The sequence below is a fragment of the Somniosus microcephalus genome, chromosome 3, assembly GCF_052327205.1.
Source record: "Somniosus microcephalus isolate GS21.2 chromosome 3, FLI_Smic_1.0, whole genome shotgun sequence".
Classification (NCBI taxonomy): domain Eukaryota; kingdom Metazoa; phylum Chordata; class Chondrichthyes; order Squaliformes; family Somniosidae; genus Somniosus; species Somniosus microcephalus.
The window spans coordinates 357,991,750-358,014,871 of NC_140989.1; the positions used below are offsets into that span (position 1 = coordinate 357,991,750).

At 45.5% G+C, this 23,122-nt stretch overlaps 1 protein-coding gene across 1 annotated transcript in view; it reads right to left on the reverse strand.

Moving 5' to 3' along the window:
- adgrl4 (adhesion G protein-coupled receptor L4) overlaps positions 1 to 23,122 on the reverse strand; it is a 191,119-nt gene that overhangs the window by 113,751 nt on the left and 54,246 nt on the right. The window lies entirely within an intron of this gene.

Below are 23,122 nucleotides of genomic sequence, written 5' to 3' on the forward strand. Positions count from 1 at the left end.
GGTCTCGGGGTGTGAGGATATTAGTCAGGGGTCTCGGGGAGTGATATTAATCAGGGGTCTCGGGGAGTGATATGTGTCAGGGGTCTCGGGGAGTATGGATATTAGTCAGGGGTCTCGGGGAGTGAGGATATTAGTCAGGGGTCTCGGGGGGTGAGGATATTAGTCAGGGGTCTCGGGGAGTGAGGATATTAGTCAGGGGTCTTGGGGAGTGTGGATATTAGTCAGGGGTCTCGGGGAGTGAGGATATTAGTCGGGTCTCGGGGAGTGAGGATATTAGTCAGGGGTCTCGGGGAGTGTGGATATTAGTCAGGGGTCTCGGGGAGTGACGATATTAGTCAGGGGTCTCGGGGAGTGTGGATATTAGTCAGGGGTCTCGGGGAGTGAGGATATTAGTCAGGGGTCTTGTGGAGTGAGGATATTAGTCAGGGGTCTCGGGGAGTGAGGATATTAGTCAGGGGTCTCGGGGGGTGTGGATATTAGGACATACTTGCTCTCGAGTCAGTACGAAGAAGGTTCACTCGGTTAATCCCGGGGATGAGGGGATGGACATATGAGGAGAGGTTGAGTAGATTGGGACTCTGCTCATTGGAGTTCAGAAGAATGAGAGGCGATCTTATTGAAACATATAAGATTGTGAAGGGGTTGGATCGGGTGGATGCGGAGAAGATGTTCCCGATGATGGGTGAAACTAGAACTAGGGGGCATAGTCTTAGAATAAGGGGCTGCTCTTTCAAAACTGAGATGAGGAGGAACTACTTCACTCAGAGGGTGGTAGGTCCATGGAATATGCTGCCCCAAAAAGCCGTAGAAGCTACATCATTACATAAATTTAAAACAGAAATAGACAGTTTCCTAGAAGTAAAGGGAATTAAGGGTTACGGGGAGCGGGCAGGAATTTGGACATGAGTCTAGGTTCGGATCGGTCATGGCCCTGTGGGTAGTGGAGCGGTCCCAGGGGCCGTGTAGCCTGATCCTGCTCCTATTTCGTGTGTCTAATTCTGTTAGGTTCAGGAGATGGTTCTGTGATAGTGGATTGGCGGTTAGGATCAGATCAGCCATGATCTTATTGAATGGCGGAGCAGGCTCGAGGGGCCGATTGGCCTACTCCTGCTCCTATTTCTTATGTTCTTATGTTCTTAGTCAGGGGTCTCGGGGAGTGTGGATATTAGTCAGGGGTCTCGGGGAATGTGGATATTAGTCAGTCGTCTCGGGGAGTGAGGATATTAGTCAGGGGTCTCGGGGAGTGAGGATATTAGTCAGGGGTCTCAGGGAGTGTGGATATTAGTCAGGGGTCTCAGGGAGTGAGGATATTAGTCAGCGGTCTTGGGGAGTGTGGATATTATTCAGGGGTCTCGGAGAGTGTGGACATTAGTCAGGGGTCTCGGGGAGTGTGGATACTAGTCAGGGGTCTCGGGGAGTGTGGCTATTAGTCAGGGGTCTTGGGGAGTGAGGATATTAGTCAGGGGTCTCGGGAGTGTGGATATTAGTCAGGGCTCTCGGGGAGTGAGGATATTAGTCAGGGGTCTCGGGGAGTGAGGATATTAGTCTGGGGTCTCGGGGAGTGAGGATATTAGTCTGGGGTCTCGGGGAGTGAGGATATTAGTCAGGGGTCTCGGGGAGTGAGGATATTAGTCAGGGGTCTCGGGGAGTGTGGATATTAGTCAGGGGTCTCGGGGACTGAGTATATTAGTCAGGGGTCTCGGGGAGTGTGGATATTAGTCAGGGGTCTCGGAGAGTGTGGATATTAGTCAGGGGTCTCGGGGAGTGTGGATATTAGTCAGGGGTCTCGGGGAGTGTGGATATTAGTCAGGGATCTCGGGGAGTGTGGCTATTAGTCAGGGGTCTTGGGGATTGAGCATATTATTCAGGGGTCTCGGGGAGTGTGGATAATGGTCAGGGGTCTCTGCAAGTGAGGATAATTGTCAGGGGTCTCTAGGAGTGTCTCATTATTAGCAGGTGGTCCCCGGGTATTTTTGATGTCATCCGCGATTCCCTGGGATTGGCACAATGTGAGCAGAGGGTCCCTGGTGTAGTGTCCGTGTGTTGATAAAGACACTGAAGACAGGAGTTGGTTCATAGGTGTTTACTAAGCAAAGTCTGGGGGTGGTTCTAACGGATATACACAATATACAGGCTTATATAGCCCGAGTGGCCATTACCGGCATTACAGCACACCTGGGGCTCTTAAAGGCACATACACTACAATTCCTCCCCTTTTAGCTAACCAGTCCATCATATTTTAAGTAATTATTGATTACATGTTATAAGAAAAATAATATACACATTGCTGTAGTTAATTAATTACAAGTCAGTCTCTCAGGAGGCTTCCTGACTCGGTCCGGATAACGCCTCGGGGGTGCAGTAGTTTCTGGTGGTGTAGTAGGTTCTTTTGGCAAGGCTGATTCGGCTTGAATGCCAGTGTCGGGTTCATCGGGTTCCAGTATCACCGGATCGGAGGTAGATATGGGTATCTCTACTTCATCGTTAGCCATATAGAGTTGTGGTGTAGGTTGTCCCTTTTCGGATGACTTTATGATTTGGTCAGCATGGCGCCTTATTATGCTTTCTCCGATGTCCACGGTATACATCAGTGGTCCTAGTCGTGTGCAGATAGTTCCAGGCTGCCATTTCTCGGTACGGTAGTCTCGGGCCAAAACTTGTTGACCTATCTGGAAGGTTCTAGTTGGCCTTTCATTCATGCTTTGAAACTGCCGGTTCTCCACGTCCCTTCTGATGTTGGGCTTGACCAAATCCAGCCGGCATCTTAGGTTTCTATTGAAGAACATCATGGCGGGAGTTTGGTTGGTAACCATATGTGTTGCATTCCTGTATGCGAATAAGAAGTTATCCACCTTGTGCTGAAGTTTTATGGCTTCATTACCCATGGCCTTTATGGCCTTCTTGAAGGTCTGGATAAACCTTTCAGCCAATCCATTGGTGGCGGGACGGTATGGGGCGGACGTGTAGTGCTTAACCCCATTGTTTTTTAAGAACTTTCTGAATTCTTCGGACACAAATTGCGGTCCATTATCAGAACATATCTGTTCCGGCAGCCCATTCCTGGCAAATATGGTCCTTAATACTGTGATGGTTTTTTCCATGGTGGTGGAGGATATCTTTATTACCTCCGGCCACTTGGAGTGTGCATCAACCGCGATTAAGAACATTGAGTCCATAAATGGACCAGCAAAGTCGATGTGCACCCTTTGCCAGGGAGATGAGGGCCACTCCCATGGATGTAGAGGGGCTTGTGGTGGAGCGTTTTGGACCTTCTGGCATCCTAGGCAGCTCTTGGTCATTTCTTCGATGTCTCCATCGATACCTGGCCATCATACAAACGCCCTAACTAGGTTCTTCATTTTCACTCCACCCAGATGCCCCTCATGAAGCTCCTTTAGCACTTTATCCTGGAGTTTGGGTGGAATCGCCACTCTGGATCCACACATCAAGGTTTCTCGGCACACTGACAGCTGTTCTCTTCTTTGCGAGAATGCTGGCAACAGTGGTTCGCCATGTGCTGGCCATCCCTTCACTGTTAAATCGTAGACCTGTGAGAGAGTCGGGTCATTTCTCGTCTCCCTTTCAATGGCAGAATTTGTTACTGGTAGACATTCCACTACGGTAGAGTGGAACATCTGTACTGGGTCTACTGTAGGTGCCTCTTCTACCATTGGCAACGGTAGGCGCGATAAACCGTCAGCATTCCCATGCTGTTTTGATCCTTTGTATTCTATGTTGTATTGGTGTGCCCCTAGAAAAAGGGACCACCTCTGTAGCCTTTGCGCTGTCATAATGGGAACACCCTTTTTAGGGTTGAATATGGAGATGAGGGGTTGATGGTCAGTCAACAAGGTAAATTTTTGTCCGTGTAGGTAATGGTTGAATTTCTTCACTCCCCATACCAGGCTGAGTGCTTCCCTGTCGATTTGGGCATAGTTACGCTCAGCTGACTTTAATGAGCGTGATGCAAAAGCTATCGGCCGTTCTGAGCCATCAGGGAATTTATGGGATAATACTGCTCCTATGCCGTAAGGGGATGCATCGCACGCCAGTCTGATTGGCAGTGATGGGTTGTAATGAGCCAAAACTTCTTCGGATGTGATTAAGTCTTTGCATTTATGGAAGGCACGTTTACAGTCTTCGTTCCATTTCCAAATCACTCCTGTTTGTAGAAGTTCATTAAGAGGGTGTAGAAGAGTTGATAAGTTCGGTAAAAGTTTATGATAGTAATTTATTAATCCCAGGAACGACCTTAATTGTGAAACATTTTCAGGTGCTGGGGCTTTTATGACCGCTTCAATTTTTTCAGGTGACTTATGCAAACCTTCCTTATTAATTATGTGGCCACAATATGATATCTGATTTTGGAAAAATTCGCACTTGGGGCGATTTGTTCATAGGCCCCGTTCTTTCAGCCTAGTGAGCACCTGCTCCAAATTGGCAAGGTGCTCGTTGTCGTTTTCTCCTGTTACAAGGATGTCGTCTAGGTAGCATTGAGTACCCGGAATCCCTTGCAGGACTTGCTCCATAGCTCTTTGCCAGATAGCTGGAGCTGATGCTACTCCAAAAACCAGTCGATTGTACTGGTACAGGCCTTTGTGTGTGTTTATCGTGAGATACTTTTTAGAGGCCTCCTCAACCTCCATCTGCAGATATGCCTGTGCCAAGTCAATTTTGGTGAAACGTTTCCCTCCGGATAGTGAGGCGAAAATATCTTCTATCCTCGGAAGAGGATACTGTACTGTTTGAAGGACCGGGTTTACAGTCACCTTGAGGTCTCCACAGATGCGAATTTTTCTCTGTTCTTCAGATTTATCATTATTCAATGCTTTTTTCATGACTGGAACGATGGGTGTTGCCCACTCGCTCCAATCTATTTTGGATAATACGCCTGCCTTTTCCAAATTCTCCAGCTCTGCCTCGACTGCTGGACGAATTGCGTATGGCACCGGTCTTGGCTTAAAAAATTTGGGAATTGCTGCATCTTCCACTTTTATTGAGGCGGTGATGCCTTTCAAGGTTTCTAGTTTCTCCTGAAACACTTCTTTGGCGTTGGCCAAGATGTCTTTTAATCGTTCAGGTATGATGTCATCATTGTTTTTTTTCTTACTGGTCACCGTCAGTGCCTGAATGGAGTGCCAGTCTAAACATATCTTTCTGATCGATTCACGTCCCAACAACGGTGGACCACCATCTTGTAGAATGTATAAATACAACTTTTGTATTTCTTTGCCGTTGTATACAACAGGCACCCTTATTTTTCCTTTGGGGTATACTTTCTGCCCCGTATATCTTTTTAAGATAATGGATGTGTCTTTTAGAGGTATATGCGAAAATAGCCTCTCGTAATCCCGTCGATTTATTACGGTTAGAGCTGATCCTGTATCTAGCTCCATTTTAACTGGGGACCCTGCTATCGTGAGGGTAACCCAAATGGTTTGGTAATCATCTTTGGCAAGTACATTATGTAATTTGAGACAGCTTAGTCTCTTGTTTTCGGAGTCACTATCGCTCTTCTGGTCTTCGGAGCTACTGTCCGTCATCATTTGTACCTTCCTGTACTTTCCTTTATTGATTTTTTTTTTTCTGTCCGTGGATTTATTTTGTCCAGATCGGCATACCCGTGCAATGTGTCCAATTTTTCCGCATTGCCAGCATGCTTTGTCCTTGAACCAGCAGTCCTTCTGGTTATGGGTGGATCTGCCGCAGCGATAACATCTTTCGAAACCCTGTTTCATTTCATGGGTGCCGAAGTCCTGTGTCTTTTGTTGTATCTCTGCAGCTCCTCTTGCTGCTGCTTCGTATGATACAGCCATACTGAAAGCTTTGTCCAATGTTAAATCTTTTTCAGAAAGCAGCCTTTTTTGTGTTCCTTCACTTAAGAGGCCGCAAACGAATTTGCCTCGAAGATAATCTGCTAGTCCTGCCCCGAATTGGCAGTACTTTGATAGCTTTCTTAATTCGGTTAGGTAATCAGCGTTACTTTCATTCTTGTGTTGATTTCTCTTGAAGAATTTGAATCGTTCCGCTATCAGCAGCGGTGTTGGGTTTAAGTGCTCCTGCAGGGTATCAACAATTTCTTTAAAATTCTTGTCCTTTGGTTTGGCTGGAGTGATTAAATTTCGTAACAGCCCGTATGCCTTTGCGCCCATTAGGTTCAGCAGTACTGAAGCTTTTTTTTCATCTTCTATTCCATTTGCAGTGCAATATACCTCTACTCTTTCCACGTATGTGGTCCAATCCTCTATTTCGCTATCAAAAGCATCAATATTGCCAGACTTAGGCATTTCAGAAAAGATATGGCGCTTCCCGCGCTTTTCTTTCTTTTCTGCTGCAAAGATATGGTGCTTCCCGTGCTTTCCCGCCACTGCTGCCGATGACAACGCTGTTTCCCGCGGTTCCCATTCTTTTTTTAAAATTTATTTACAGTTGGAGACTCGTTCCCGCGGGACTTTCTCTCCAGGTCTGAACACTGACCTGCTTGCCGCGCCGGCCGTCTCCCGAATGCTCCCTCCCAGTCCGTTATTGCTTGCCTCCGATTTCGCTGCCTGTCTCAGCTGTAGAGCCAGCCGCTGGAGCCCCAGCCTGACGCCCAGGAAGGATTAGCGCAGTACCTGACACCAGCTTGGCCCGCTGGTGAAACCACAGCTTCTCTCACTTTCTTGAGTCTTCTGGACGCCCGAGGAATCGATGTCCTTGAGGTGCTGCCGAATTGCAGGTAAGTCCGTTTCCACTTCGTCGCCACTGTAGTGTCCGTGTGTTGATAAAGACACTGAAGACAGGAGTTGGTTCATAGGTGTTTACTAAGCAAAGTCTTGGGGGGGGTTCTAACGGATATACACAATATACAGGCTTATATAGCCCGAGTGACCATTACCGGCATTACAACACACCTGGGGCTCTTAAAGGCACATACACTACACCTGGGATTGTCATAATGTGGGCAGAGGGTCCCTGGGATTGTCACAATGTGAGCAGAGGGTCCCTGGGATTGTCATAATGTGAGCAGAGGGTCCCTGGGATTGTCACAATGTGAGCAGAGGGTCCCTGGGAATGTCACAATGTGAGCAAAGGGTCCCTGGGATTGTCATATTGAGAGCAGAGGGTCCCTGGCTTTATGGTTCTATACGCAGGAGGTTGCACTTTTGTGTCAGTTTTCACTGAGGCCCAACATGCAGAAAATTCTAAACAACACTGAGAAACAATATCGTGCTGTAGGAGGTTTTTTAATAGCGTTGAAGTGAGCAATCTTCTTTGCATCGCTAGGCGATCTGGGATTAGGGGATAGGCAATGAATGCGGCCTTTCCAGCATAACGTGAACAAATAATGAAAAAAACCTATTTGTTTGGATTTTGCTGATTTCCTCCCTTGTGTGACAACGCACAAATTGAACAGCATTCAATAGGATATCCTCAATTTCCCCTTCTGGGACGCTGAAGTCAACTTGTCGTACAATGAAAATCCTGCTCCTCCACAACCCTCCGCCCCACTCAATCTATCCTTTGTCATTTTAACCATGTGAAGGACACATTGTTAAAAAGATTGAAGGATGATAACTGTGATGGTAACACGTTGAGGTGCCATCTTGCTCAGCCTTAACGTCGTAAGATGACAACCAAAGAACAATGGAGACATCAAATAAAGTTGTTTATATGTACCACCCCGAGATAGATGGGCTTCAAATTCAATTTCAGAATAGTTACGTGCTGATGAGTGGGTGGCCAGGTGAGTTAAAGCCTCATTTCTGATCTGTCCCTTCACCCCGGGGAACTGGGTTTCAGGCTGGTCCGAATATTGTGGATAAATCTCTCTTAACACTTCAGAAAATCTGAACTGTAATGATTTCTGGCAGCCATACATTGTTCTTCATTATGTGGAGATGCCGGTGTTGGACTGGGGTGGACAAAAGTAGGAAGTCACACAACACCAGGTTATAGTCCAACAGCTTTATTTGAAATCACAAGCTTTCGGAGCGCTGCTCCTTCGTCAGGTAAAGTGAAGAGAAGCATACAGGCAGTTTTCTCTGACTATATATGCTGTGCCTGTATGCTTCTCTTCACTTCACCTGACGAAGGAGCAGCGCTCCGAAAGCTTGTGATTTCAAATAAAGCTGTTGGACTATAACCTGGTGTTGTGTGACTTCCTACATTTGTTCTTCATTGTACATGGAAGCAGAGTACAAAGTCCACCAACCAAGCGACGTGGTGGCACTGAAGGACTATATTGACGTAAAGAACAGAAACATCACGGAAGTGAAATTGGTCTTTGCCGGTAACGCAAAATGGGCATTAGCGAATCGCTTTAGACCCTGCCCGTTTTTCGTTTTCATCGAAGTCATTGGAACAGGAGTTGGCCATTCAGCCCATTGAGCCTGTTACGTCATTCAATGAGGTCATGGCTGATCTGTATCTCGACTCCATTTACCCACCTTGGTTCCATAATCCCTCAATACCCTTAAACTAACAAAAATCTACCAATCTTAGTTTTGAAATTTTCAATTGATTCCTAACCTCAACCTTTTGGCGGGAGAGAGTTCCAGATTTCCACTATCCTTTGTGTGAAGAAATGCTTCCGGACATCAACTCTGAACGGCCTGGTTCTAATTTTAAGGTTATGCCCCCTTGTTCTGAACTCCTCCACCAGAGGAAATAGTTTCTCTCTATCTACTCTATCAAATCCTTTAATCATCTGAAACGCTTCCATTAGACCATCACTTAATCTTCTATACACAAGGGAATACACGCCTAGTCTGTGCAACCTGTCCTCATATTGTAACCCTTTTAAGCCCCGGTATCATTCTGGTGAACCTGTGCTGCACCCCCTCCAAGGCCACTATATATTCTTAAGTCGATTCACTTTCGCATACTTTGCGCTATCGTCAAAGGCTAATTTCATCCCCCGTGCGTGCACAATATTTGTCAGGACTATATTCAAGCCCATTGTGAGCAGGGTGGACTGGTTTCCCTGAAATGGTGCGGGCTTCTTCAGGAATTTTAAGCAACCACATTGAGGTACATTCAATATTAGATGGTCGAGATAGGTGGGCAAACCCAGATTATTAATTATCTGTTTTTTTATTCCAGATTATTAATTAACTGGAAATGAAGCCTGGGACCTCCTTGTCTGTTTGGCTCAGTTGCTTGCTGATCTTACCAGCTGATCGGCAGGGGAGTCTGTTTGATTCCTTATCCGTCCCTTTACTTCATAAAACTGCACTATCGTAGAATCATAGAACGATATTGCACAGGAGGTGGCCATTCGGCCCATCGTGCCTGCGCCAGCTCTTTGAAAGAGCTATCCAACACGTCCCACTCCTTTACACTTTCCCAATAGCCCTGCACATTTTTTCTTTATGAGTATATTGAATATTACATCTGTGCTTACTGGGTTAATCCAAAATATCTTTCCGTTGGTTCAATTTTCCCCAGTATTAATCCTCAGGAGCAGAATTAAATAACTTCAAAGCTGCAATTTTACAGAGAATTTATTTTAAGTGAAAAGTTTTGGAGAATAATATTTCTGAAGTACTGTAAATGTAGTTATTATATTTAGTGATAACACAAGGTAAATATAATATTAAACAACATCAACTATCAATATAATATTAAGGGAAACTTCCTCCAACAAGTCATATTACAGATTCAATCCACAGTTCCTCAGCTGCAATGCTGACCTGCTGGCTGCTGCCCTCTTCCTAATGACCTACACAGTTCTCACCCCTGTGATTGCTGAGCTACCTTGGCTCCCGGTCCAGCAACGCCTCAAATTTAAAATTCTCATCCTCGTGTTCAAATCCCTCCATGGCCTCGCCGCCCCTCCCTATTCTCTGTAACCTCCTCCAGCCCTACAACCCCCCGAGATCTCGGCGCTCCTCCAATTCTGTCCTCTTGTGCATCCCCGATTTCCTTCGCTCCACCACTGGTGGCCGTGCCTTCAGCTGGCTAGGCCCTAAGCTCTGGAATTCCCTCCCTAAACCTCTCTGCCTTTCTCTTTCACCATTAAGACGCTCCTTAAAATGTACCCCTTTGACCAAGCTTTTAATGTGTTCGAGTATCTCCTTATGTGCCTTGGTGTGAAATTTTGTCTGATCACAGAATCAAATCACAGAAACCCCACAGTGCAGAAAGAGGCCATTTCGGCCCATCGAGCCTGCACCGACACATATCCCACCCGATCCCCGTAACCCCTACACCAACACATATCCCACCCTATCCCCGTAACCCCGCGTATTTAATCCCCCTAACACTAAGGGTCAATTTATCATAGCCAATCAACCTAACCCGCACATCTTTGGACTGTGGGAGGAAACCGGAGCACCCGGAGGAAACCCACGCAAACACGGGGAGAAGGTGCAAACTCCACACAGACAGTCACCCGAGGCCGGATTCGAACCCAGGTCCCTGGCGCTGTGAGGCAACAGTGCTAACCACTATGCCACCGTGCTCCTGTGAAGTGCCTTGGGATGTTTTACTACGTTAAAGGCGCTGTATAAATGCAAATTGTTGTTGTAGAAGGACTGGGGCAGCAGGTACATGGGAACACCATCACCTCCAAGTTGCTCACACATCGTTCCGACTTGGACATATATCGCCGTTCCTTCAATATCGCTGGGTCGAAATCCTGCAAATCCCTCACTAACAACACAGTGGGAGCACCTTTACCACACGGACTGCAGCGGTTCAAGAAGAAGGCTCACCAACTTCTCAAGGGCAACTATGGATGGGCAATAAATGCTGGCCTCACCAGCAACACCCACATCCCAGGGATTTTATTTTTTAATCCACACTCCTGCAGTTCGCTGCATAGCAATCAAGAGTGGTAACTATGGTCTGTTTATCCCCTCCCTAACCCAAGGACAATGGAGGAAATTGTAGATCTCTCACTGCCAACTTGGCTGAACTCAGCCAATTTAACATGGAACGTTTTCTCAGCCAAAGATGGAAGCAGAGTTATGTGGAGAGACTAGAGCAGCTGGTGTTGTTCTCTTTAGAGCAGAGAAGGTGAAGGGGAGATTTAAGAGAGGTGTTCAAAATCATGAAGCGCTTTGATAGAGTAACTGAGGAGAAACTATTCCCACTGGCAGAAGTGTCGGTAACCAGGGGACACAGATTTAAGATCATTTTCAAAAGAACCAGAGGGGAGATGAGGAGAATTTTTTTTACTCAGCGAGTTATGATGATCCGGAATGCACTGCCTGAAAGGATGGTGGAAGCAGATTCAATAATAACTTACTATAGGGAAGTGAATGTTTACTTTTAAAGAAAAAAATTGCAGGGCTATGGGGAAAGAGCAGGGAGTGGGACTAATAGGATAGTTCTTTCAAAGAGCCGGCACAAGCATGATGGCCCGAATGGCCTCCTTCTGTGCTGTATCATTCTGTGAGTCTATGTCCTTCTCCAGTACGGCAGTAGTTATTATTAGGGACCAGCATGGCGTTTCGTTTCAATTCAGTTCTCATTTAGCATGCCTTCAAGATTTTGGCTAGAAATAGCACACAAATGAGATAACACCAAATTGGGCGGTGGAGGGGGGGATAGGCAATACAAATTACAAGAAGGCATTAATAAACTTGCAAAATGTGCATATAATTGGCAAATGAATTTCAACATAGATAAGTGGTAGGAAAAATAGCGAGGTCACATATTACTTGGAAAATAAGAATCTAACTGGGGTAGAGGAGCAGAGGGATCTCAGAGTGCAAATACACAAATCACTAAAAGTATCAATGCAGGTCAATAAAGCCGTAAAAAAAAGCAAACCAAGCACTAGGGTTTATTTCTGGAGGGATAAAATTGAAAAGTAGAGAAGTTATACTAAACCTGTATCGAACCTTGGTTAGACCACACTTGGAGCACTGCGTACAATTCTGGTCGGCATATTATAAAAAGGATACAGAGGCACTGGAGAGGGTGCAAAAAAGATTTACAAGGATGATACCAAAAATGCGAGGGTATACCTATCAGGAAAGGATGAACAGGCTGAGTCTCTTTTCTCTTGAAAAAAGAAGGCTGAGGGGTGACCTAATAGAGGTCTTTAAAATTATGAAAGGTTTTGATAGAGTGGATACAAAGAGAATGTTTCCGCTTGTGGGGATGAGCATAACTTGAGGCCCATCAATATATGATAGTCACCAAGAAATCCAATAGGGAATTCAGAAGAAACTTCTTTACCCAAAGAGAATGTGGAACTCGCTACCACAGGGAGTGGTTGAAGCGAATAGTAGAGATGCATTTAAGGGGAGGCTAGACAAGCATATGAGGGAGAAAGGGAATAGAGGGTTATGTTGCATAGGATTACACAGGATATACAGCACAGAAACAGGCCGTTCGGTCCAACCAGTCCATGCCGGTGTTTATGCTCCACTCGAGTCTCCTCCCGTCTTTCCTCATCTAAATCTATCAGCATAACCCTCCATTCACTTCTCCCTCATATGATTATCTAGCCTCCCCTTAAATGCATCGATACTATTCGCTTCAACCACTCCCTGTGGCAGCGAGTTCCACATTCTCACCACTCTCTGGGTAAAGAAGTTTCTTCTGAATTCCCTATTGGATTTCTTGGTGACTATCTTATATTGATGGCCTCTAGTTTTGCTCTTCCCCACAAATGGAAACATTCTCTCTGTATCTACTCTATCAAAACCTTTCATAATTTTAAAGACCTCTATTAGGTCACCCCTCAGCCTTCTCTTTTCAAGAGAAAAGAGACCCGGCCTGTTCATCCTTTCCTGATATGTATACCCTCGCATTTCTGGTATCATCCTTGTAAATCTTCTCTGCACCCTCCCCAGTGCATCTATATATTATAATAATATTTATAATATTGTGACCAGAATTGTACACAGTATTCCAAGTGTGGTCTAACCAAGGTTCGATACAAATTTAGCATAACTTCACTCTTTATCAATTCTATCCCTCTAGAAATAAAACCTAGTGCTTGGTTTGCTTTTTTTATGGCCTTGTTAAACTGTGTCGATATTTTTAGTGATTTGTGTATTTGTACTGCGAGATCCCTTTGCTCTTCTACCCCATTTAGATTCTTATTTTCCAAGTACCTGTAATATGTGACCTCCCTATTTTTCGTACCAAAATGTAATATCTCACAATTATCTGTGCTGAATTTCATTTGCCAATTATATGCCCATTCTGCAAGTTTATTAATGTCTTCTTGTAATTTGTTGCAGTCGTCCTCAGTATTGGCTACCCACCACCCCCCCGCCAATTTGGTGTCATCTGCAAATTTAGAAATTCTGTTTTTGATTCCAAAGTCTAAATTGTTAATATAAATTGTGAACAACAGTGGTCCCAGCACTGATCCTTGCGGAACACCATTTCCCACCTTCTGTTACTGGGAATAGCGACCGTTACCCCTACTCTCTACTTGCCGCCTTGAAGCCAGCTAGTAATCCATTCTGCTACTTGTCCCCTGACTTCGCATTCCCTCATAGAGTCATAGAGTTTTACAGCACAGAAAGAGGCCCTTCGGCCCATCGTGTCTGCGCCGCCCATCCATCCCTGTCCAGTCTAATCCCATTTTCCAGCATTTGGTCCATAGCCTTGTATGCAATGGCATTTCAAGTGCTCATCCAAATGCTTCTTGAATGTTGTGAGGGTTCCTGCCTCTACCACCCTTTCAGGCATTGAGTTCCACATTCCAACCACCCTCTGGGTGAAAAAGTTCCTCCTCAAATCCCCTCTAAATCTCCTGCCCCTTACCCTGAATCTATGCCCCCTTGTTATTGACCCCCCCACTAAGGGGAAAAGTTCCTCTTTATCTACCCTATCTATGCCCCTCATTATTTTGTACACCTCAATCAGGTCCCCCCTCAGCCTTCTCTGCTCCAAGGAAAACAACTCCAGCCTGTCCAGCCTCTCTTCATAGCTGAGGCGCTCCATCCCAGGTAACATCCTGGTGAATCTTCTCTGCACCCTCTCCAAAGCAATCACATCCTTCCTATAGTGAGGCGACCAGAACTGCACACAGTACTCCAGCTGTGGCCTCACCAGCGTTTTGTGCAGCTCCATCATAACCTCCCTGCTCTTATATTCTATGCCTCGGCTAATGAAGGCAAGTATCCCATATGCCTTTTTAACCACCTTATCTACCTGCTCCGCTGCCTTCAGGGATCTATGTACATGTACACCAAGGTCCCTCTGACCCTCTGTACTTCCTAGGGTCCTACCACTCATTGTGTATTCCCTTGCCTTATTTGTCCGTCCAAAATGCATCACCTCGCACTTTTCAGGGTTAAATTCCATTTGCCACTTTTCCGCCCATCTGACCAACCCGTTTATATCGTCCTGTAGCCGGAGGCTTTCCTCCTCGCAACTTACCACCCCACCGATTTTCGTGTCATCTGCGAACTTACTGATCATACCTTTTACATTCTCATCCAAATCATTTATGTAGATCACAAACAATAAGGGACCCAGCACCGATCCCTGAGGTACCCCACTGGACACAGGCTTCCAGTCACAAAAGCAACCTTCGACCATCACCCTCTGCCTCCTGCCACTCAGCCAGTTTAGGATCCAACACGCCAAGGCACCCTGGATCCCATGGGCTCTTACCTTCTTGACCAGTCTCCTATGCGGGACTTTGTCAAAAGCTTTACTGAAGTCCATGTAAACCACATCCACAGCATTTCCCTCATCCACCCCCCTAGTCACCCCCTCGAAAAATTCGATCAGATTTGTTAGACATGATTTACCCTTGACAAAGCCATGCTGACTATCCCCGATTAATCCTTGCCTCTCCAAGTGGAGATTAATTTTGTCCCTCAGAATTTTTTCCAATAATTTCCCCACCACAGATGTTAGACTCACTGGCCTGTAATTCCCTGGTTTATCCCTGCTACCCTTCTTGAATAATGGTACTACGTTAGCTGTTCTCCAGTCCTCTGGTACATCCCCTGTGGCCAGAGAGGTTCTGAAAATTAGTGTCAGAGCCCCTGCAATCTCCTCCCTTGCCTCCCACAGCAGCCTGGGATACATCTCGTCCGGGCCTGGGGATTTATCCACTTTTTGGCCCGCTAAAACCGCTAGCACCTCCTCCCTCTCGATGCTAATATGTTCAAGTATGTCACAGTCCCCTTGCCCGATTTCTATGTCTGCATCGTCTTTCTCCATAGTGAACACAGATGCAAAAAATTCATTTAAAACCCCGCCTACATCCTCTGGCTCTACACACAGATTGCCACTTTGGTCCCTAATGGGCCCTACCCTTTCCCTGGTTATCCTCTTGCCCTTAATATACTTATAAAACATCTTAGGATTTTCCTTTATTTTGCTCGCCAGTGTTATTTCATGGCCCCTCCTCGCCCTCCTAATTTCTTTTTTAAGTATGCCCCTGCACTTTTTATACTCCTCTAGGGCTTCTTCTGTCTTTAGTCTTTTGTAACTGCCAAAAGCCCCCCTTTTATTTCTAATGCATTTTTGTATATCCCTTGTCATCCAAGGTTCCCTTTGCTTGTTGGTCCCACCCTTGACCTTTACAGGAACATGTTGGCGTTGTACTCTCTCTATTTCCCTTCTGAAAGTCTCCCACTGTTTTGATGTGGATTTTCCTATAAGCAGCTGCTCCCAGTCCACTTTGGCCAGATCCTGCCTTATCATATTAAAATTGGCCTTCCCCCAATTTAGAACCCTTATTTCCGGGCCGTCTTTGTCTTTTTCCATGACCACCTTAAATCTCACCGAATTATGGTCACTGTCGCCAAAATGCTCTCCTACTGACACTTCCACCACTTGCCCGGCTACATTCCCCAGAATTAGGTCCAGTACCGCCCCCTCTCTTGTAGGACTTTCTACATGTTGGCTCAAAAAGCTCTCCTGGATGCACTTTAAGAATTCTGCACCCTCTAAGCCTTTCACACTCTGACTGTCCCAATTTATATTGAGGAAGTCGAAATCCCCCACTATTATTACCCTATTATTTTCGCACTTTTCTGAGATTTGCCTACATATCTGTTCCTCTATCTCCCCCTGACTGTTTGGGGGCCTATAGTACACTCCCAGCAAAGTGCTTGCCCCCTTTTTGTTTTTAAGTTCTACCCATATGGCCTCATTAGAGGAACCCGCTAATATATCATCCCTCCTTACAGCAGTAATTGACTCCTTAATTAATATTGCAACACCCCCTCCCCTTTTACACCCCCCTCTGTCTCGCCTGAAGATTCTATACCCCGGAATATTGAGCTGCCAGTCCTGACCCTCCCTCAACCATGTCTCCGTGATAGCAACAATATCGTACTCCCATGTGTTCAACAACAATTTCAGTTCATCCACCTTATTTGCAAGACTCCTTGCATTAAAATAAATGCCTTCCAGCCCTGCCATATTCTCTTTTGCCTTCACATATTTGCTCTGCCTTCCCAGCTGACTTGTTTTTCCCTCTGTATTTGGCCGTAAATCACCCCCTACTATAGCTCCACTCTGTACCCCAACCCCCTGCCAAGTTAGTTTAAACCCTCCCCAGCAGTGCTAGCAAACCTCCCCGCAAGGATATTGGTTCCCCTCTGGTTCAGGTGTAAACCGTCCGACTTGTACAAGTCCCACCTTTCCCAGAAGCAGACCCAGTGATCCAGGAAACTAAAGCCCTCCCCCCTGCACCATCCCTTTAGCCACGCATTCATCTGTTCTATCTTCCTATTCCTATACTCACTAGCACGTGGTACCGGGAGTGATCCAGAGATTACAACCTTTGAGGTCCTGCTCCTTAATCCTTCACCTAGCTCCCTAAATTCTTGCTGCAGGACCTCATCCCTCTTTTTACCTATGTCGTTGGTACCAATGTGGACCACGACCACTGGCTGTTCACCCTCCCCCTCCAGAATGCCCTGCAGCCGCTCAGTGACATCCTTGACCCTGGCACCAGGGAGGCAACAAACCATCCTGGATTCACGTCTGACCTTATTCATTAGTTTATTATGTGGTACCTTATCGAAGGCCTTTTGAAAATCTAGATAAATTACATCTACTGCATTACCCTTGTCTACTCTCTCTGTTACCTCTTCAAAAAATTCAATTTAGTTGGTCAAGCAAGACTTTCCCTTTTGAAATCTATGTTGACTATTCATTATTATATTTTTGGTTTCTAGATGTTCTTCCATTTTCTCCTTTAGTAGGGATTCCATTATTTTTCCTACCACCGATGTTAAACTGACTGGTCTATAATTCCCTGGACATGTTCTATCGCCCTTCTTAAATATAGGTATTACGTTAGCTATCCGCCAGTCCTCTGGCACTACACCTTTTTCTAATGAATTACTAAATATGTGTAGCGATGCCTCTGCTATATCTTCCCTAGATTCTTTTACAATGCACAGATGTAATCCGTCTGGACCAGGGGTTTTATTCTCTTTGAGTTTCATTAGTTTATTTAATATATCTCCTCATTTTATTTTAAATGCAGTTATCTCATTACTAATCTCATCATCCGATGTCATCTCCATGCTGATAGAATTAGATGAGAGAAGACGGGAGGAGGCTCGAGTGGAGCATAAACGGACTGGTTGGGCTGAATGGCCTATTTCTGTGCTGTATATCCTATGTAATCCTATGTAATTCCTGTCATGTTTACGGTGCTGCTAACATGTAAGAGGAAATCTTCTCCACTGATGTTCGTACTTTTGGAATCTGAACTCTTTTTGCAAAAATATAGAAATTGCCTGAAGAGATCCCTCCTGGTATTCTCCAATCCAGATACACAACCCTTAGAGCAAAATTGGAGGCAAAAAGGGGAGGATGGAAAACAATTTTCTACACGGAGGACGGTTAGTGGGGGATCACTCTGCCGCAAACCATTGTTGAAGCAGAATCCCTAAGTTCTTTTAAACGGAAATGAAATCGTCGCTTATAAAAGAGGAATTATGGAAAGCAAGTAGGAGGCTGGGATTAGATTAGGTGGCTCACATGGAGAAAGGCACCAGCAGAGACTTGATGGACCGAACGGCCTGTTTCTAGGCTGGAACACTCTATAACTGGGAATTTCCTTGGAGCTGCTTCCCTTCCGCTGCCGGATATGTGCCGGATACATTACTTATTCGTGTGAAATGGTGCTTCCGCCAAACCTCTGCCCAAGTTACGGTGGCAGAGTGGGACAAGGCATGAGGAAATTCCCAGTGGAAGATGTATTGCTGTGTGTTCCTGAGGCCAGTTCCTCTCAGGCTTGTCCTGAGGCCGGTTAGAGGTCACAAGAAAACAGTGAGAAATGATTGACTTTCTATCACTTTTTTCATACTTTCTTTTTCAAACGTGCGACACAGAAATTTGCATGTGTGACAGTGTGACACATGAAGTGTGACATCCTCACCATTAAAACTTTTAGATGCACAGATAGAACTGTTGGACTGGACAGGTAAGAAAGAAAGAAAGATTTGCCTTTATATAGTGCCTCACATGACTTTACAACCAATGAAGTACTTTGTTAAAGTGTAATAACTGTTGTAATGTAGGAAACGTGGCAGCCAATTAGCACACAGCAAGCTCCCACAAACAACAATGTGATAACGACTAGATAATCTGTTGATTGAGGGATAAATATTGGGCAGGACACCAGGGATAACTCCCCTGCTCTTCTTCGAAATAGTGCCATGGGATCTTTTACATCCACCTGAGATGGCAGACGGGGCCTCGGTTTAAAATCTCATCCGAGAGACGAAACCTCCGACAGTGCAGCACTTCCCTCAGTACTGCGCTAGAGTGTCAGCCTAGATTATGTGCTCAAGTCCCCGGAGTGGGACTTGAACCCACAACCTTCTGACTCAGAGGCGAGAGTGCTGCCCACTGATAGGGACAAATTTTACTCTTTCATCCCTCAGCGTGAAATACCCACCTGGGTGGAGCAATTAGAAGAAAATCAAGCGGAGACGGTCACACTGCTTTAACACGTGTCCATGCGGGTAGAGAATTATGGGTAACGCACCCGCCTTTTCGCACTCTCCAGTGGGCGAGGCTAAACACTGGCAGCTCGCGTTTGGAAGATTACCCCTACAATGTTACATAGAAACATAGAAACATAGAAGATAGGAGCAGGAGTAGGCCATTCGGCCCCTCGAGCCTGCTCCGCCATTCAATGAGATCATGGCTGATCATTCAAATTCAGTACCCGGTCCCTGCCTTCTCCCCATATCCCTTGATCTCTTTAGCCTTAAGAAATATATCTAACTCCTTCTTGAATATATTTAATGAATTGGCCTCAACTGCCTTTTGTGGTAGAGAATTCTACAGGTTCACCACTCTCTGGGTGAAGAAATTCCTCCTCATCTCTGTCCTAAATGGCTTACCCCTTATCTTTAGACTGTGACCCCTGGTTCTGGACTCCCCGCTATCGGGAACATCCTTCCTGCATCTAGTCTGTCTAGTCCTGTTAGAATTTTATATGTTTCGATGAGATCCCCTCTCATTCTTCTAAACCCTAGTGAATATAAGCCCAATCGACCCAATCTCTCCTCATACGTCATATATAGAGGGAAACAAATATGATTTGGTTGGGATTATGGAAACGTGGCTCAAGGATGGCCAAGGCTGGGAACTTAACATCCAGGGATATTCGATATTCAGGAAAGATAGGCAAAAAGGAAAGGGAGGTGGGGTAGCATTAATGGTTAAAGAAGGGATTAACACAATTGTAAGGAAGGATATTAGCTCTGATGATGTGGAATCTGTATGGGTAGAATTGAGAAATATTAAGGGGCAGAAAACATTAGTGGGAGTGGTATATAGACCTCCAAACAGTAAGGCGGAGGTTGGGGATGGCATAAAAAGGGAAATTAAAGAAGCGTGCAATAAGGGCACAGCAGTCATCATGGGTGACTTTGATCTACATATAGATTGGGCTAACCAAATTAGTAACAATACTGTGGAGGAGGAATTCCTGGAGTGTTTACAGGATGGTTTCCTGGACCAATATGTCGAGGAACCAACCAGAGATCAGGCCATCTTAGACTGGGTAATATGTAACGAGAAAGGATTAATTAGCAATCTTGTTGTATGAGGCCCCTTGGGTCGGAGCGATCATAATATGATCGAATTCTTCATTAAGATGGAGAATGAAGTAGTTGACTCAGAGACTAGGGTCCTAAATTTAAATAAAGGAAACTACGATGGTCTGAGGAGCGAGTTGGGTAGGATTGATTGGTGAATGTCACTCAAAGGGTTGACGGTGGATAGGCAATGGCAAACATTCAAAGACCGAATGGATGAACTATAGAATTTGTTCATCCCAGTTTGGCATAAAAATAAATCAAAAAAGGTGACTCAACCGTGGCTAACAAGGGAAATTAGGGATAGCATAAGATCCAAGGAGAGGACATATAAATTGGCCAGAAAAAGCAATAATCCTGAGGATTGGGAGCAGTTTAGGATTCAACAAAGGAGGACAAAGGGATTAATTAAGAAGGGGAAAATAGAATATGAGAGTAAGTTTACAGGGAACATAAAAACTGACTGTAAAAGCTTTTATAGATATGTGAAGAGAAAAAGATTGGTGAAGTCAAGCGTAGGTCCCTTGCAGTCAGAATCAGGGGAATTTATAATGGGGAACAAAGAAATGGCAACCAACTAAATACATATTTTGGTTCTGTCTTCACAAAGGAGGACACAAATAACCTCCCAGAGATGCCGGGGAACATAGGGTCTGATGAAAGGGTGGAACAGAAAGAAATCAGTATTTGTAGGGAAATGGTGTTAGGAAAATTGATGGGACTGAAGGCCGACAAATCCCCAGGGCCTGATAATCTACATCCTAGGGTACTTAAGGAAGTGGCACTAGAAATAGTAGATGCATTGCTGGTCATCTTCCAGAACTCGATAGACTCTGGAACAGTACCCATGGATTGGAGGGTAGCTAATGTTACCCCACTATGCAAAAAAGGTGGTAGAGAGAAAACAGGGAATTATAGACCGGTAAGCCTGACATCGGTAGTGGGGAAAATGCTAGAGTGCATTATAAAAGATGTAATAGCAGAGCACTTGGCAAGCAGTGACGGGATCGGACAAAGTCAACATGGATTTACAAAAGGTAAATCATGCTTGACTAACCTACTGGAATTTTTTGAGGATGTAACTGGTAAAATAGATAAGGGAGAACCAGTGGATGTGGTATATTTGGACTTTCAGAAGGCTTTCGATAAGGTCCGGCATAAGAGGTTAGCATGCAAAATTAAGGCACATGGGATTGGGGGCAAGGTATTGACTGGGATAGAGAACTGGTTGGCGGATAGAAAGCAAAGAATTGGAATAAACGGGTCATATTCCGAGTGGCAGGCAGTGACTAGTGGGGTACCGCAAGGATCGGTCCTAGGACCCCAGCTGTTCACAATATATATTAATGATCTGGACGAGGGAATTGGGTGTAATATCTCCAAATTTGCTGATGACACAAAGCTGGGTGGGAGGGTATGCTGTGAGGAGGATGTCGTGAAACTCCAGTACGATTTGGACAGGTTGGATGATTGGGCAGAAACTTGGCAAATGCACTATAATGTGGATAAATGTGAGGTTATCCACTTTGGTGGCAAAAACAGGAAGGCAGACTATTATTTGAATGGCAATAGATTGGGAGAAGGGGAAGTGCAAAGAGACCTGAGTGTTCTTGTGCACCAGTCGCTGAAGGTAAGCATGCAGGTGCAGCAGGCGGTTAAGAAGGCAAATGGTATGTTGGCCTTCGTAGCAAGAGGGTTCGAGTACAGGAACAAGGATGTCTTGCTGCAGTTGTACAGGGCCTTGGTGAGACCGCACCTTGAGTATTGTGTGCAGTTTTGGTCGCCTTATCTGAGGAAGGACATTCTTGCCATGGAGGGAGTGCAGCGAAGATTCACCAGGCTGATACCTGGGATGGCAGGAATGACGTATGAGGAGAGATTGTGTCGATTGGGCTTACACTCACTGGAGTTTAGAATGTTTGAGAGGGGATCTCATCGAAACCTATAAAATTCTGTCAGGCCTGGACAGACTAGATGCAGGAAGGATGTTTCCGATGGCCGGGGAGTCCAGAACCAGGGGTCATAGTCTAAGGATAAGGGGTAAGCCATTTAGGACTGAAATGAGGAGGAATTTCTTCACCCAGAGAGTGGTGAACCTGTGGAATTCTCTGCCACAGAGGGCGGTGGAGGCCAGTTCATTAAATATATTCGAGAAGGAGTTGGATATATTTCTTAAGGCTAAAGGGATCAAGGGATATGGGGCAAAGGCAGGGACAGGGTGTAGGATTCGCAAAATTGAACTTTATATTCTAAAGGGTCGAATGGCAGAAGGGGCCATGATTTTAAAGACTGTTTTAAAAGAAGCCCAGGAAAAAGGGGCATACAAAATGGCCACCAGACCCCGTGACCAACTTATTGGGACACTTTAAAATGGTTCCTGCAGTCCTCAGACAGCTTTGTGGATTCAGCCCACAGTAAGTTCTGGAAGCTGTTTCTGAGAGGACGAAACCAGACACCCACATATACATATAGATTGGATGCAGATCCAGTCAAGATCGGCCTGTAGATAAAGGCCATCTAAATGTTTACCCAGACAAAAGGGAACAGTTTCATATTCATGAGAAGAGCATCAAGGACCCGTTAAGGACATCACCAGGACAGTAAAAACAATGAAGGTCATTCCAGACCAGAGATGGCCCTTTACCGGCCATCCCAAAGTATTTTAAAATATAATAACTACCCCGTTGTGCAACCAGCCCGCCAAAATTAAAACAAAAGACTAACCTGATTTGGCGCGAGATAAGGGCTTCTGATGAGAAGTATAATTGGGAGACACCCGGGTAGGAATTGAGCTTTTCAGCTTTTCAGCCTTGCCAGCTTGTTCAGCCTTTGAGCTGGGTAAAGGGGAGCTGCTTTGGGAGAAGATCAACGTGGCTCCTCTCCACCATCAGAGAGGAAGAAGAAGAAAACCAAGCTGCCATCAAGAAGGTAGTTCTAAGTCCGCGTCCCGCCCCGGGGTAAAACATCGGGAGATCATCGACCAACCCCGGGCCGTTGACGAAACAGGAGGCCATCGACCCACTCTGGCTTGGGTGAAGAAACAAATAAAAACTACGGAAGAAACATACGGGAAGATGGGGGCCAGCCCGAGGCTCCTCTGACCGGGGTCGAGCAGACGATCCCTGACCCCGCTGACA